Genomic DNA, 12,729 nt, shown 5'->3' on the forward strand with positions numbered 1-12,729 from the left:
CCATTATATAGTGACTGATTTCTATTGTCAAAGAATATTGAATCCAAGGCACTATCATTTATATTATAACTAGAGAATAAAGGCGTTAAAAATGAATTTGAAGTGCTTTGAATTTCTTTTTTTTATCATATTGAAAGGTTCTTTTTATCCTTGAGTACTGAGACGTAACATTTTTGTCAGAAGCTATGGCCCTCCAGTAACCTACTGTATCTATTTTTCAATTATTTTTTTCAGCAAGTTATAACTGTGTCAGAGTGGAGGGTAGAAACAATTGGAATCAGGTCTTTATGGAAGAAATCAAAGATGATGATAGGGAGATCAAAGAGATTTCATTTAATGACAAAAGACCATGTTTTGTTTGGGGTTTTTTTGTTTTGTTTTTTTTCATCATCTGACTGGTTTGAATTTTAACAAATGAACCACTGAAGATTATCTGTGACATGCCGTTGCATTTCATAGAAACTGCATCATGTCTGTAGGTCCATAGACCACCTACAGAGGTAAACTCTTATTTTAAATAAAGCAGGAGGCAGACTGAACAACAGCCAAACATTCCTCATAAAATCTATGAATCTACAGTAGGAGGTAAAGCGGCAAGATGTTTTTTTTATGTGTGTGTGTGTGTGTGTGTGTGTATGAGTGTATCTGCATGTATGTCTGTGCCCCTGCATGCGTATGTGTGTGAGTGTGTGTGCAGGAATGTGAGCGGGCCACAGTTGCCGCTAGTTGCTTATCTTGGATCAGCTTCGAATGTTTATACCTAATTAGTGACTCTGGGATTTTGGTGCAGGTAAACCGATTCCACATCAGCACCCAGGGGCATCCTGAGGACAGGAATGCAGTGAACACACACACACACACACACACACACACAGACAAACACAAACAAAATCACTCAAAATGCATGACGTCAACAAGAATTAAGAATCTATTTTAGTTTTTCACTTTTATACAACTCCCTCACAGGTGCTACTGCTAATTTTGGGAACTATCCTGCCATTTGTAAATAAGATGAACAATTGCATTATCTCAAGATAGATTGTTTCATTTAGGCTTTTTGTGGTTTGATTGAACATATTGACACATTACATCCTTGAAAAATAAATGCACCAATACACTAGAAATGAATGCATAGTCCACCAGAATGTATCTCCTGTTCTGTGAAATTACGACTTGCTGCATTCCTCTAATTAGTCCGTTAATTCAGTAGTGAGTAACACAGTGTGCCATCGTAAAAAGAAGAATGTTTTGATAGGGATAGTGTGGGGGGTCTTGAATGGTCAGAAAGGCGGTCTTCAGTTGTTCCATTCATGCAAAAAAAAAAACAGCCATCCATCCATCCATCCATCCATCTATCCATCCATCCATCAGTCATCCATCTGTCCAGCCATCCATCACCATCATTCCTCTATCCATTCATTTACCCATCCCTTCCTGCATCTATCTATTCCTCTCCCTCCTCATTTGATCTTAACACATCCATTGATCCCTCATTCTAACACAAGGACAATCTGTCTTTCATGTCTTACATGTGATGATGACATTTACAGTGCTTCATGGGACAATGAGAAAACATATCATGCATGTCGCTATATTTTCATGGACGTCTGACTGCTCCCCGCTGCAAATGCTTGTTAGTTTTAAGCCATGTCAGGAAATACCCCACGCTATAGCTACAGATCCAGCAGGACCCTTCACAGCGGGGCGACTTTATATTGCATTCCCTTTAATGTGATGCATGTCTGCTCTCTGGATCTCTTCTCTGGGACCCATTGTCTCCGAAGCCTTATTAGTAGCACCAGCACACCTATTACTTCCCCTGTTATTTATCTGTTATCTTTCTGTATTCACCTAACATTGCAGGACTGTAAGTTCACTGTAATTTTAAAGGCAACTGGCTGAAGGTGAGTTTGACAACAACAAAATGCAACATGACAAGCTTGAAGGTCAAGCCAATTACTGGATTTCAATAGTGTGGATCAGAGCTCTCTCTCTCTCTCTCTCTCTCTCGCTCTCTCTCTCTCTCTCTCTCTCTCTCCTTACAGCCTTCATTAAAGTGGAGATGGTAACTATCTGCATATGGGGCAGAGGTGGTCTGGTTCCTGTGAGAGAGAATGAGATAGGACAGAAAATGTCATCCTGTCCCTTCTGATGCTTTCCTCTAAAGTTTGAATACCTTACTCCTTGACACTTGTGCACTCTCAGCCTCTCTTATGTGACAGCTAAGGCAGTGTTCGAGAAAAGAGCAAGACATCTGCTGATTCCGATAAAGCCCAAGATGTGCATTTTTTTATCTGTGAGCAGCATTTTAATCCAACGATATTTACACTTTACTCAAATAAGCTGAAGACCATATTTCCAAAGATGAAACTTTGTGGTAAGAAATCCTGCCTTTCCTGATTTGTGATAATAGCTCCCATGCAGTCCCCACTTTAAATCTGGGCTTTGGACTTCGAGATTTATGCCACTGTCACATACGAGATGTAGCCTTCCAGTGCTGTGTTCAACACAAACCAAACAGCAAATACCAATAACGAAAACAACCTGTATCAGAATTTTGGACACAAGTCCCATGAAATGTCTTAATAGTGTGTTGGGTCGCCACAAACGTAGAGGAACCTCAATACATAGTTCTCAAAATGTCTGGAAATGATTGGTGGAATGTACAGCAACACCATTCTTCACCATAAGAAATTAAATCATTTGATGTTCTGTCGATGGTGGTGGAAAATGCAGCCTCAGGCGTCACTTCAGCATCTACTGTTCAATTAGGTTAGGATCTGGTGACTGGGACAGCCATGGCATGTGGTTTACATATTTCCCCTTAAACCATTTAGTGCCCACTCAAGCTGCAAGGACAGCTGTCATCCTGAAGAGACTGCTAGAAATGCTCTGGCATTGAATGAAGGATATCCCCCATAATGGCTTTGAATGGATCTAATTTACGTGCAAAATTCACCCTTACTGAGTGCTCCTCATACCCTGTAGACCTTACTTTTCTCCTATTGTCTTATAATAGAATAAAGATGAACAAACTTAGGTGCTTTTAGGAAAATCTGTCCTGGTCACATATCAGCTTCTGATGTGTGATTGGATTCAGATTTCAGTTCAGCTAGTTATGGAAATGTGGACATTGTAGATGTCCCACTTTTTACATTGCTGCTTTTTATATTGCTTTTCTTTATCAGGCCATTGCAAAGTTGCTTCGATCCCAAGTAGGATTTTGGAAAACTCCTGCAGAACTGAGGTAGGACCTGTTGGTAGGACTTCTATAATGGCTACTACTGTTGCTCATTTTAGTGGACGACTACTTGTTGAAAGACTTACTATCAAGCAAGGAGAGGAGCAGTAACAAAGGGAGAGGAACGATACATATAACAGCAGGAGATTTTCATTAAATGTCTGCATAAGTGTGCGAATACAGTTTCAATTGTATGACTTCACTACAAAAGGCCATGCTGTTTTCAAACTATTTTTCAAGTGTGTTTGTAAGGTTGAAAAGTCTTGGTCAGATGGGTTTTAGATTTAATTTCAGTATAACATTTTCCAGTAGATTTCTCTCTAACTCTCAAAGGTTCATTATCATGTGGAGAAAAAAAAATCAAACTCAATATCCTGTAGACTTTGTCACCCTTTTGACTCGGTTCCATTAATATTCTCTAAAGTCTTTATTTATCCAGGGTTTTATTGATTGAACTAATGCAGCCTTAAGCATTGCCGACACATCTTGATCTTTCCTCTCAGCGTGTTTGCTCTAGCAGATTTTGAATGAGAGTTTGAAAGCTTGCTAAATAGAGGAAGTAATTTATTGAACACTTGCGGCAGCACTTTCCTATCATCTTGTTTTTCCTCCCAGGCAAGATAAATAGCAGCCCTCCTGATGCTCGTATATTTCTAGTCAGGACAACCATATGTGAAAACTTGTGAGCGTTGTTAACAAAAGGCACTTGAGCTGACTAATGTCCTGCCATATCCACCATGATATATCAAACATAACCAGTTGCTAACGTTGCTAACGAACTAATTAATTAGGCTAATTAATGCATTAATTAGCAAATATTTCTATGTCAGCATACTTGTCTTCACATAACACGAGGGCAGTATTAAGATGAGCTCCTTATCTTAAATCAGATCAAGTGAATATGTTGATTAATTTAAGAAACAACAAAAAACATTTATTGTGTTTGAATTGTTGTTTTGCCATTTTACTGTACATCTTTTCGTGTGTGTGTGTGTGTGTGTGTGTGTGTGTGTGTGTGTGCAATTGCACGCGGGCTTATGCTTTGTCTGCATTCTCTTTTCTGTTTTGTACAGCACTTTTAAAGAGTGCACTGTAAAGCACTTTGGAACAAACTTATTTTGTGTTAAAGTGTTGACTTGACTTAAAGCATGGAGTTATAGTATAGTATACATTATAGTAGTTTCAGGAAAATCTGTTTTTCCTCATTAATATGCAAATTTATGCAGTAAGGTGCTGCAAAATCGAATCAGATATCTACTGTATAGGGGGAATGGTGTAAGAATTAAATATCTATTATATACAGTATTGTTCTTGTGTCTACATGCAGGCAGATGCCACCATGACAACATAAAGACAACCAAGATTTGCTAATAGTCATTGTCGACCCTTTGCAAATTATTTTGTAAGCAAACCATACTCCCAAGAAAATATTAATACATTTAAATGAAGATGAGGAGTAAGGATTGTGGGACTTCTTAATAATTTATTAGCACACCAACTCGATATATTTAATACACCAAAATGATATTTTATTGTATATGTATTTATGTATATTGTATATTGATATATACTGTTGTAAACCTGATGGCAGCTCTCAGGTTGTAAGAATGCATTTTGGTGAACTAAAGTTTAAGACTCAGCACTGTACCCCTAAACACACTTTACTATCCACTGTTAAAACAATAATAGCAGAGCTGGAGATCGCTCGATTTCAGTCCATCTGCTAAATAGTTCTCCACTTAACATTCTCTGAGTACTAACCACATTAGTGCTAAACACATTTTGATTGCATCAGCCCTTTATAACGTCATCTCCATGTCTACCCACGCTCAAACAACCACTTTCAATCTTGACATAAACTTGAAATCACATTTGGTCTTTACACTAAATATACAAGAAGCACATTAGCTATACCCTTTGAACCAGATGGGGTACATTTAATCACCCACAGGCCAACTGTGGCGGGGGGGGGGACTGAAACAGCACTGATTGCATGTTTCCTTGTGGATCTGGAAACTGTTGATTGAGGGGGCTGATCTGATCAGAAGGGGAGCTGCGCTGAGGGGCTGTGTGCAAAATCTGAACTGACAGACGGATCCAAATAGCACCCAGAGATATCTAGCACATGAAACATGTTCAAAGACCGACTAAACGTCTGGTCTGTCTGTAGGGTATTAGGCTAGATTTACACTGGCAACTCAAAGCTGACGATTTTCCATCAGCGTGGCAAAAAGTTGATTTTTGAGTTGAGTTTTCCACTGCCATCTAAACATGGAAAAATAGATTCAAAGTGTTTTCTCCGTGTTTACATGGAAATGACAAGATCAGATCAGAGGAAGCAGGCCACATTCTGCATGTTTACACCAGTAAAATGTCTTGGAGACAGTTGGTTTTTTTTTGACTAGTGTAAATTGGACCTGTGTCACTTTGGTGGAAACAAATCAGATCGGGGCCTGCAGTGTAGATAAAGCCTCGGTCACTTAAGGGAAAACAAACCGGATCCATATGGAGGTTTGGTGAATGTGTTCCCTTTAAGGCCCTTGTTAAGTGTTCAGTTTTCTTTGATACCCACCACAATGGACACATACATATGCATGGGCATGCACACACAGACACACACACACACACACACACACACACACACTCATAAACTTTAAGGCCCTTGCCATGTTTCCAATTATCTCTAATGCATACCACAATTGACTCTAATGTTCTTTTGTCAACCACACGCAGACTTAAAGATATAGCGATGGCAACATATGTGGAGTAATTGTGAGTGAATTGTGATTATCCGCTAATGCTGTTTAACTACTGCCAACAGTCAACACATCCGGCTTTCAGATTATTTTTCTGATTATTTTTATGTGGCTTCTGTTTTGTTTGACAGCACACAGTAAACAGCAACAATGATCTGAGAATGACATGTGACAACGGTTGTGGTCTGGATTCAGACCCATGACGTCATCAGTACAGTTCATGGTATGGCCCATATCCCACTGAGCTACCAGGACACATCTGCTTTACATCGCAACAAAACCGGGAACTGTTGGCCGCAAAGTGTGAATACATTGTCTCCATCTTTTCACAAAACAATGTCAGTCATGTGTAATCAGCACTTACTTATATTAAAACTGACAAACACAAAGTAAGATAAAGCTAAGCAAGACTTCATTCCAGTGTCATTTTAGTTTACGGACAAAAGTTAAAAACAAAAACAATTAAAAAGGATACATTAGAATGACAATCAGTGAATCCTAATTGATATTCAGAGAGGCAGTGCTGCAACACAATGCCAAAAGAGTTAATTGGAAGAGACAAAGCAAGTCAGTGGTTTGACAGATGAGCCGGTGTCAACAGCTGTTACAGAGCTTCCTTGAGCTGATGTGGATACCAGTCCTCGGGGTCGGGTCATCCTGTCATGGGACGCCGTGTGGAGACCTGACCCCCATTCCACCGGCTGACAAAGCCCCGCACTCCTCGCTCTTTTTGATCTCAGGGACACACTGGTGGTCAACAGAACAGAAACAAGGTGAGAATCTGGCCACAGTGGCCATGGGATTCAAAAAAACTCAACCTCACATATATACACTCAGGGACTGCTTGTATCTGATCTTGTAACTGATTCTTCCGTCAACTGCAGTCCAGAGACGACTCAAGGGCATGATAGAGGCACACAGCAGGGACTTGACTTTGGCTAGATTTGAATGAAAAAATGATTAAAAAAACTCCTTTTATTTATAAAGAAAAGGATTTTAAAAAAATTATATTCAAAACATATTTAACCCCATGCAACCCCGCCTTTGAGAGACAATTTCTTTTACATTTTGAATTAGACACAGATGCAGCTCTGTGTGACTCCGCATGATTTTATCTTTTGAGGCAGTAAGGGAAAAATCAGCGCTGTGTTTAAATATGGTGAGAATATCTGATTCCAGCTGACAGCAAAAACAAAGTCTAGATATCATCTGATTGACAGTGTCAGGTCAAGACCCTTGGGGACCCATTTTCAACGAGTGTGACAGTGACAAATAAGACAGTGGCATACCTGGTGTTGTGTTCTTGTCCTTGTATGTGTAGTGAGTTTTAAATAACTTGTGTTCTGCTAGTATGGGTATGGTCTGAATGGCGACATGGAACAAAGGGATCATTTGAACCAACACTTCCTCAAACCCCGACACAAAGGAAATGATTTCAGCTTTGTAAAACAGCACCGAGAGTTACCCTCCACCTGATTCTCCTGGGTCAAGAAAGATTTGTTTTCAAAGCTTTGGGACTAAACTTCCTAGAGTCTTGGTGGTCCACTAACTAAGTATAATCACAGATGTCTCTCTCTCTCTCTCTCTCTCTCTCTCTCCCCCCATCTCCCTCCAAAGAATCATTTGAATTCAGATCTCACCATCTGAAAGTACCATTGTTCTTGCCTTTGACGATGACATTAACAGCTAACCAGGAAAACAAGAGAAAATAGGTTTTTATTGTGATGCTTGGCTGTGAGTTCAGCCTCACTAGTATGTCTTTATACCCTCTGTGATGGGGAAAACAGTTGTGGGACAAAACATTCCCCAGCAAACGGATTTGCTTATGAGGTTAAGTGTCAAAAAAATTGATTCAAGCTGTGCACAAACAGTGCAGCAGCACTTGAATGTGAGGGGACGAGTTTGTCGATTTTGGCAAAAATGTTCCCCTCCTCAGAGCAAAAGGCATGCAGTGAATACAAAGTCCTTGTGGATGGGACTCATCATTTTTGACTTGAACTCACAGACTCAGTTCCAAGTATTGGGATGTTGTGATTGATACTGTTACATTGGTAATCTATCTATCATGACGGCAAAATGGTAAAACAGATGCTAGCAGACAATCACATATCAGACGGATGCACATAGTTTTGAGCTTTAATAAGGTAATGTACACGATGCGTGCGGTTTTCCAAATATTGAAAATAAATAGCTTTTTGTTTTATTGAACTTTATATGACAATTTGTTGGAAACATTACATACTGTAAATCAAAGCAAAAACCGAAAAGAGTCAGACAAATCTATCATTTTTTACAGCCTGGAAAAGGAGGAAATCGCTTTTTCTTTGGGTTAGACCTGAATTTTTGTGCATGCAATTATATATGTATGCATACTTCTATATCTATACATCTATGCATCTTTGTATGTGTGGTGAGATATTCTGTAGGAGCACAGTACACACAATACAGTGTGCAGTATACTCCAGTTTTGGTGATTTCCGTTTATTTTTTCACTTCAGTTGAAGAATTTCATGCTCCTCTATGGGTTGAAAAAAATCTACAAACCTTAGTCTGAAGAAACCCCTTCAAAACCCCATTGGAAAGACTCAAAAATGCATTGTGGTCAAGCTGAAAAACAAGGCTGCTTTTCTTAGCTCCTAAAAAGTCGATGCTTTGGAAATACAAAGGTTGCAAATACAAATAAAAAGGCTTTAACCCAACTGCTACGATATGAGGCATGTATAGATATATGATTATGTGAGGTACTGTACTGTACACTATACTATACTGTTAATTGTTCTCATACCTTCATATGTGATTTTTATGCGGCATGTTGTGCTGTGGACGCTGTAGTCTCACCACCTTTAGATACATAACACTTTTTAAACTTTAATAAGCCTACATACATCCTGAGCGAGGCTAAAGTCAGAAGTGTTTCATAATAATGTTTACAGGAGAGTTACATCTGTTGGTAGATGTTTGTTTCCAATATCGAGGAAGCATTTTTACAACACTGAGCAGTCTGAAGCAAATACCTGCACTCTGGAATAATCCTCTCCTGCAGCTTTTATTTGGCCAGTGATTTGACAACACTAATGTTTTCACAATATTTTCCCAGTATTTCATAACAGGCTAGGATGAAAGGTCTAATGATTAGGTTTAATGTGTTGATGTTATGAATGAAATGCATTAAATCTGCCTAACTATCACTGAAAACAAGCACTTTGACTGCTCATTTCTAACCATTCCTCCGCTCATTCTGGCTTTGTGTGTGTGCAGCCTGACAGATTTATCAGCATACCAATATTTTTGTCATTGCCATTTACTGCATTTCACTGATAAACAGGTAAACACAATGTCACGTCACTTACAGTTCACTGTAAGTTGGTCACTAACAGTTTATTGTAGATATTTGACAAAAATAAAAGTATATATTGTACATACTAAAATCCAGAATGTACAAGTGTCTTTTTGGGTCTCAACAGGCCTACAGTCAGCATCCAGCCCTAAAATCCTGTCTATTGGGCTGTATACTCAATTTTTTTTCTTTTCTGGGGTATTAGATCAGCATAAGCACCTTCTCTGTGGTAAGCTGAATAAAGTAAAGCTCATTTCTATTCAGTGGTGCACCGCTTTTAGGCATCATGACTATCGTATTTCCAGGAAAGGTCTTGTCCTGTGAGCTCTTGAAGAAACACACTCCAGGCTGAATATATGGAAGTAAGGAGAATTTTCTTTGAAACTTGTGAAAGGCCTGTATTTGTTTGTGTGTGTTTGTATGGGTGTCACCGCTTTCAGATGTGTGCATGCGCTCATTCATTCACAGAAGTGTATACCTGCTGTGGCCTGCATACGAGTGTGTGTGCGTGCGTATGTGCATGATTGTGCATATGAGTCTGACCAAGCTCTCTCTCTCTCTCTCTCTCTGTCTCCCTCTCTCTCTCTCTCTCTCTCTCTCTCTCTCTCTCTCTCTCTCTCTCTCTCTCTCTCTCTCCAGGGGGAATGCTAGACATTCCTAAGGTCTGGGAAGCGGGGACCTCTGAGTCAGTCAGGTCATGGCCCCTCGCTAAATGAGCTGTATCTGGTTCAAATGGACACTGATTACTAAGGGTGGAGGGATTTCCCATGCTGACGTGTCATGGAGAAAGGAGGCAGCATCGTGGCTGAAAGGTTGCTGATTCAATTCCTGGTGCCTAACATCTATGTGTATGCATCAGTCCGCTACAAAGAGGGGTATTGAAAATAAGCTAACATTAACTTTCCAAACTTTGGTGAAATCCTACATTAAAGTGTTGGCGATATGCAGTTGTAAAAATCTAGAAACATAGGCTACATACTGAATTAGCAACCGAGGCAGCATAGGCAAATAGTAAACTAGAATGCAATAGAAAAGAAACACTAGAACACTAGCAGTGTTAATGGAGGTAGAGTGTTACTTAAGTTAAAACACGTTGGAAGGAGTGAAAATCTCATTTTTCTTCACTTTGCTGCCTCAGTTTCTATCAAAGCACAATTGTCGCAGAGGGTTTGTTTAAGCGCTTGCAAGGCTGCAGGCGTTTTCCATTATCAAAAGTACAGTATGAATGGTTTGCCTTGTCAATGATTTATTGAGGTGCCTATAAATAGCATGTGCTCAGTTCCTTTCATTTGGCGAAAAGTTTGTCAGAGACATCCGGGCTGGAATAAAGGGCCAGTTGAAGGCCTGAAAACTGGCTCCGCTAGTGAAGTTTACGACTTCTCCAGGAGAGAGAGATATTTGTTTTACCAGGCGACAAGAATACAGGAAATGTCTCACTCTCTCACTGTTACGTTTTTCCTATTGGCTATTATTACAGCAGGTACGGTATATATTTAGTCACGGTTTCATCTGAACGTTCTAGACTAAAAATGAGGGTAATCACTACCATATTTGTAGAGACTGCTATTTCAAGAGGTAATACCCTGTATATATTTGGTAACTTTGAGTTGTGAGGTGTAGACAAAGGTGTAGACAAAGGTAGGCACTCCATTACTGAAGTGAAAATTACATCTAAAATCTAAAGTGAAAATAAAAGAACTACACTGCAAAAGATGTTCCATCTGAACATAAATTATAATGTAATCTTGGATTGATTGTTTTCTCATGAAAAACGTATAAATATCTGCTAGTGAAGTGCCCTTGTACTTTAATGCAATTTTTAATTTTCTAGAAGCAAATGGTAAAATCTTAAAATTCAGCCCCTCCATCCGATTCAACATATTCGAGAAAATACTTGTTGAATTGCAACAAGTCGAAATGCAACGAAACAGGTGAATTCATCTCTGTCTCTACCAGCAGATATTCTCACTTGCTTCAAGAAAATTCTTTGACAAAATTAAATTGTGTGTTAAAATGGAGATTATTTGCAGTAAAGACGCATGCCATAGCTTCTAAACATAATAGCTACAAACATTTGTCATACTTGGAAATTAGGACCAAGATCTATCATTTTGAAAATAACATGGCCAAGCTACAACACTTTCCCATGAGAAAAGACTGGATGGCCCAGGGCTGTCCAAAGAGGCATGGCAGTTCTGTTTCTTGTGCCAAATTCCATCACATTATGGTCCCAAATAACATTGTTATGGAATAGAAATAAAGGGAACATTGTGTTTTGGCAGATGGACATGAATGCACCTAAAAATTGGTTTCAAATATTTGAACTACTGGAGGAGCACAGTGATGCTATACAGTCACCTTGGCCTTCAGCAGCCTCAGAAGAGATTACATTCTCTCCAAAATGCCAAAATCGAGTTTCATAAAGTATTTAATATATATTTCACTGCTATTTTGCTCCTGCCCAATGTGGCCTGACCGTGTGGGCTGTTTATGGTTTATGTTCACAGATCATGTTGTGCATGTGTCAAAAGCTGGAATGCCCACCCACCTAGAAACGCGGTGGCTTGTTTATTGTTTATATGCAATGAATTACGCCTATAAAAATGCCATCATGATCAGAGGAGAGAGATGTGGTCATGTCTACCAGACATGAAGGCTGATTTCTGCTGATGAGTGTGAGTGTGTGTGTTTGTGTGTGTGTGTGTGTGTGTGTGTGTGTGTGTGTGTGTGTGTGTGTGTGTGTGTGTGCGCGTGTGTGTGTCTGATGCGCTTGCATCTTTCTTACATTTTGTCATCATTACAGTTGTCAGATAGGAAAGGCCAGTGACCTGTACATGAACAGCGGTTTCAAATTCCAATATCCGACCTTCTCATCCTTTGAATCCCACAGTTTCAGAAACAAACACCCGCAAATAACCACACAGATAGAAAACATGCCGTTCTTCTCACATTTTCAACCCTAAGTGGTAGAGTTAGATCAGTATAATGTAGATCCGTGTTTACTTCACTCAGCTTGTTTAGGATGAGATGAAAGAATCCCTGAACCACTCTAGCAGAAGGTATTGTTGATGAGCAACAGAGAGGTTACTTTAGTTGGCGATGGCTGGCAGTCTGGTCCTTATTAGTGGAAGTAAAGAGCTTTCTTTGAGTTAGAATGTGTCAGAGGGCAGGGGCCCGTCTCCTGTTTCTCTAGCATGTGCAACTTTATGTACAAGGACTGTACGTCTCCTTAAGAGGACACTAGCACACCCACTAGCACAAGATTTGTTTTGATAGTTTTGGTTCATTATGATATGTGCAGTAGATAGTGACAGAATAGATTTGACAGCTTATGATGAAGGTCAGAATTAAGGCGAAAATCCACAACGTCATGAGTGCATGGTATACACCCTTAT

Source organism: Centroberyx affinis, unplaced genomic scaffold (assembly GCF_046629955.1).
Source record: "Centroberyx affinis isolate AG114_WGS23_722 - 3 ecotype Tasmania unplaced genomic scaffold, CSIRO-AGI_Caff_v1 ptg000826l_1, whole genome shotgun sequence".
Taxonomy (NCBI): Eukaryota; Metazoa; Chordata; class Actinopteri; order Beryciformes; family Berycidae; genus Centroberyx; species Centroberyx affinis.